A 6,000-nucleotide genomic window follows, 5' to 3' on the forward strand; every position below is an offset into this window, starting at 1 on the left:
TAAATGACGGCAGATCATTTATCATTATCAGGAACAAGAAGGGGCCCAGCACAGATCCCTGCGGAACACCTACCTTGACTTGCTCTATACTCGACATTTCTCTACCTACACAAACAACTTGCTTACGATTCTGAAGATATGATTTTATTAATTTAAGGCTGTTATGTCTAACGCCATAGAATTCCAGTTTTTCTAGGAGTGGCTTATGCTTTACACAGTCAAAAGCTTTGCTTAGATCACAAAATGTGAGTTGAGCATAGCCCTTATCCTCAAACACTTGATGTAAGTATTTGACTACAAAGTCTATAGCATCCACAGTAGACAACTTTTTCCTAAAACCATACTGAGATTCACTAATTATTCCTAATTTTTCAAAATAGACAGATAGCTGTTGGTAAATTACACATTCCAGTATTTTAGAAAAAGCTGGGACTATGGAGATTGGTCTGTAACTGCAAGGTGAGTCCATATCTCCCTTTTTATATATTGGAATTACCCTAGCCACTTTGAGTTCTTCGGGAAAATATCCTTCAGATATGCATTTATTTATACAGAATGTTAAGGGGTACACAATATAGTCTATTACTTTCTTTAGTAAATTACAGGATATGTCGTATATATCTACACTGTCTGAAGATTTCATCCGTTTTACAATGCTTAGGACATGACTAGGTGAGACCTCGGAGAACATAAACGTACCTGTGTCTGTTGGTGTTCTGCAAACATTTTTAGAAAGTAACTCTGATGAATTGATATCAGGTTTGATTATAGTATTTCCTACATTTTCAACAGATTTAATAAAGAAATCATTGAATTTTTGGGGACTTATATTAATTTTTTTGCTTCTTACATCTTTAGCAACACCATTTATTAATTTCCATGCAGCTTTGCACTTATTTGTAGAATTATCAATGGTATTGAAATTATGTGCTTTTTTGGCTTCCACAATGGCTTTTTTATACTCATTCCTGCATTTTATATAGGCTAATCTGGCATGTTCTGTTTTCTGATTGCTACATATATTGTGCAACACCATAACTTGGTTTTTCATACTTGATAATTGTTTAGTGAACCATGAATTTTGTCTGTTTGTAGCCCTGTTTGTAAAGCCTTTGTCAGTTAATTTGCATTTCTTTATGGGGATATTGTCATTAAATTGTGTCAGAAATGTTTTAAAAAATCTCTCAAATAATAGTTTCCCTGACAAATCAGCACTAAGACTATAACTTGTGTCACCATGACATTGGTTGAACCAGTCTCTCTCAGCAAGGGACTTACAGAGCTGAACAATTTTGTCATCTGTGACAGGCCTGGTGATTATAACTTTTGGGACAGGCTTAGGAATATTACTATTATCAATACAGAACCTACTTGTATAGTTTAAAGATACAGAGTCATGATCTGAAAATGGAAACGCTGTAACAGCACATGATTCTTCTGTAGTTTTAAAGTTGACAAAAATATTGTCAAGACATGCTTTATCTCTTGTGGGCCTGTTATTGATTGAGTGCAAATTGCACTGTCTTAAAAGGTTTTTCAACTCAGTCACAGTACGTTTATGTGTTGTTATATCAAAATCTGCATTCAGATCTCCACCAATTACTATGTCATAATGCAACCATCTGGTCCCTCTTAGTACATCTAACAGCATGTCCAATTTTTCTAGAAATACATTGATGATACCCTTAGGTGACCTGTAAAGGGATACTATTACTAACTTAAGACTGTCCATAACTATACCAGTGGCTTCAAAGTTCTGTTCCTCACATAAATAATCTAGGTCCAACTTAACAATGGAGCAACTGAATGACTGATTAATATATATTGCCACACCACCTCTTATATGCAGTTTTCTACAGTAACTATTTGCTACATTATAGTTATCAAGTTTGACAACTGTAAGTACACTCTCAGTAACCCAATGTTCACTCAGACAGAAAATATCAAATTTGTTATCTAGTCCAAAACTGTTTACAATAAATTCTTTATCTATTAGTCCTTGAACATTCAGATAGCAAATTTTAAGATCATAATTGTTGTTTATTCTAGATTGAACGTTTTGGTGAGGTGTTGTGAAATTTGTTACACTACTTATCTCCTGGGCTGCTTCATCCTGCTGCCTTCCACCAAAAAATCATTTAGACGGACAGGAGGTGCTGTTTTCCGTCTACACGTAACACTTGATGCTGCTTCTCCTGCTGCAATTCTCATTTCTCCTTTTAGAGGCACTATAGTTACTGTTGCTGGTGAAACTTCTGCTGTTGATGCTACTGTTACTTCCTTTTCCACTGCTGCTACTGATAATGCCACTGGTGACTGTGACGCTTTACATGTTTGCACAGTTGTAATTTTTTCATCATAGGGTGTATCTGCAGATGTTTCTTCCTCATATGCTGTTGGTGCACTTTTCTTTTCTGTTATCATTGGCAGAAAACCTGTTGCAGGTAGTGCTATTTTTACATAGGCACCCACTCCTGCTGTCTTTATCACCTGGAGAATTTCTTTCGCCAGCACTTTCTTGCCTAGGTTGTTTCTGTGCAGTCCATGTCTAGTAAAATGCTCTCTTACTGAACTCGTTGCTTCAATGAAAGTTGTGTGCACAAAACCGCTACAAATCTTCCTGAATTTCCGATTTGTCGCGATGATTTCTTTGTTTACACACGAATCTTCCGTTAAGTCGTGTCTGTAGGGAATGTTTACAACAAATACCTTCGCCTGTGAAATTTTTCCTAGCGATTCTTTCAGTGTTCTTACAGCAAGGCTGCTTTCATTTTTATAGACATCGTTTCCCCCTCCGATTATGACACAGTTGACGTCGCTTTTCACGGAACTTTCACAGTTTTTCAGCACTTCTCGTAGAGGAGCACCAGGTTTCGAAATTCCAATCACTTTATATTCGGACTGCATATCAGACATGATTGTAGCCAGTCCCTTGCCATGACTCGTCGATAATATGTATATTTCTTCCTTCTTCTTCTCTGTTTCCTTTTTTGTCTCGTGTTCAGTTTTATTACAAGTTGCTCTCACACGATTTTTTCGTTTAATAGTATTTGATGGTAACGTGTTTCTGCTGGCACTTTTTTGTTCAACAGATCTTTCCGAGCAGTTACCTGTTACACTGAGATTTTTTGTCCGTGATTCTGAGCTGTCTGCACTTAGAACATCGTATTTATTCATTAGTGGAACACGAAAAACATTGGTATTTAAGACAGGTCGAGAGATTTTCTTAGGCCTAGTATATACACACTCTCGTTTGCCTGTTTGCGTATCTGTGGGAAGGTCCATATAGTCGATCAAACTTTTCAGCATTTCTGCATATTGTCTAGCTTTACTTAAGTCACTTTGCAGTTCTTCCCTCACACTTATTTCGAGTCCAGCGTTGCACATTTCAAATGCAGTTTCAAGACCGTTGCACTCAGTTCCACAGTCACATGTAGGCCTATGTTGACCGAGATTTGCTTCCACGAAACAACAAGAATGACACCATTTATGCGCCACTACACATATTTTAACACCTTTTATCACTTTTTTTGCACATAGCATACAATTCACTGACGGTAATTTACCGATATTCACGGAGCGATTTGCCACTACATTCATATACGCCGCCATCTGAACATTTCCCCATGTGCCCAAGAACGTAGTTTGCTTGGACAACAGAATATCTATTTTTATGCTATGACAAGGCTCTTCAAACTGCAAGTTTTGCAAGAAGGGAGTTTAAATGTTCTTGCCCAGACACAGAAAGGAAAAGAAAGCACATATGAACGCACTGTGCATTGCTCTTAGTATTATGTATAATAAAGAACAGAGTTTATTATCCTAAGTAATTATTAATAGTGAGTAAACTATTAAATAGAAGTAAATGATAGAGGGCTATAATCAAGAGACGAAAAAATATTCTTTTCAGAAATTGCGTTTTTATTATAATTTTATTTTTCATTTCCTTGTGTTGAGTGACACTGAAGTCACATTTAGCAAACATCATATTCTTTCGACAAGTTATTGCTAGCTAAAGTTGACAGTCTGATTATGCAGTCTTTGGTATTGTCGTAAATATCATCAACACTATTTCGATGTTTGTATAAGTACATCTTAAACCTCATTTTTACTAAAAAATTAAAAAAGCTTCAAACATATCCAAATAAGAAGTGGGAGTGTACATCCCTGTAATTGTGATTATAAACTTCAAAAGTAGAGGCAGCCATGTGCACATGTTCTGTTGTGATGACAGACAGGCATGGTAGAGCTGGTGTGAATGTTTTGACAGCTGAGCATGGAGACTGAGCTTGACAGAACGCATTAGCCACACTTGAGTCATGGTGTCAGCAATAAATGGCAGCTCCATTAAAAGGTAAATGACCACATGGTCAGCAAAACGTGGGAGTGCAGCCTTTGGTGTGAAACGTAATTGTCATGAATGAATTGAGTGTCCAGAATATGTATCAAATAAAATTAACTCCAACAAAAACTGGACACAGCTAGTGGCAAAGAAGTCATTACCATGGTTAGAAAGAAAAAATTAAGAAAAATACATGATGAAAACACACACATGATCTGAAGAGTAGTATTTAAATTATTCCATATTAAATGTAGTATATCTAAAATAAATTAACATTGCAATAACGCCATAAGCGATTTTCACAAGCAAAGTGTCTATGAATAGTCTACATTGAGCACTAACGGACTATCAAGGTAGATTTTTCATAAACATTATCTACTTTAAATTATAGACTGAAATGTGCATTCCACACATAAAAGTGTGAATTTACAGATGAATAATATATGAAACTCAGTATTTTAAACATAGCTGCACAACAGCAACGGTTCCACGTAATAAAATTATAAACAACCGACCAGTTGCAATGGATAAAGAATTCTTTACCTAGGTTTCAACAAATTTAAATTTGTCTTCTTCAGAAGGTGGCCTAAGGACAATGAACATCATAGCTTACATTAGAAAGGTATGAAACTTAAGTCAAGAATAGATTTTAACATAAATTAGAGAGCTCTTGCATTACAGAAATATGAGAACGACAACTGGTACTTACAATTTTACATTAGTAAGGACTAATGTACCATCGCCGTTTTTACAAATGTCGGCATAGATCCATTTGTCGAAATTAAAATATAGCCCTAGAAATAAGGTTTGTCATGTAAATACACTCCTGGAAATGGAAAAAAGAACACATTGACACCGGTGTGTCAGACCCACCATACTTGCTCCGGACACTGCGAGAGGGCTGTACAAGCAATGATCACACGCACGGCACAGCGGACACACCAGGAACCGCGGTGTTGGCCGTCGAATGACGCTAGCTGCGCAGCATTTGTGCACCGCCGCCGTCAGTGTCAGCCAGTTTGCCGTGGCATACGGAGCTCCATCGCAGTCTTTAACACTGGTAGCATGCCGCGACTGCGTGGACGTGAACCGTATGTGCAGTTGACGGACTTTGAGCGAGGGTGTATAGTGGGCATGCGGGAGGCCGGGTGGACGTACCGCCGAATTGCTCAACACGTGGGGCGTGAGGTCTCCACAGTACATCGATGTTGTCGCCAGTGGTCGGCGGAAGGTGCACGTGCCCGTCGACCTGGGACCGGACCGCAGCGACGCACGGATGCACGCCAAGACCGTAGGATCCTACGCAGTGCCGTAGGGGACCGCACCGCCACTTTCCAGCAAATTAGGGACACTGTTGCACCTGGGGTATCGGCGAGGACCATTCGCAACCGTCTCCATGAAGCTGGGCTACGGTCCCGCACACCGTTAGGCCGTCTTCCGCTCACGCCCCAACATCGTGCAGCCCGCCTCCAGTGGTGTCGCGACAGGCGTGAATGGAGGGACGAATGGAGACGTTTCGTCTTCAGCGATGAGAGTCGCTTCTGCCTTGGTGCCAATGATGGTCGTATGCGTGTTTGGCGCCGTGCAGGTGAGCACCACAATCAGGACTGCATACGACCGAGGCACACAGGGCCAACACCCGGCATCATGGTGTGGGG

Source organism: Schistocerca piceifrons, chromosome 2 (genome assembly GCF_021461385.2).
Source record: "Schistocerca piceifrons isolate TAMUIC-IGC-003096 chromosome 2, iqSchPice1.1, whole genome shotgun sequence".
NCBI classification, from domain to species: Eukaryota; Metazoa; Arthropoda; class Insecta; order Orthoptera; family Acrididae; genus Schistocerca; species Schistocerca piceifrons.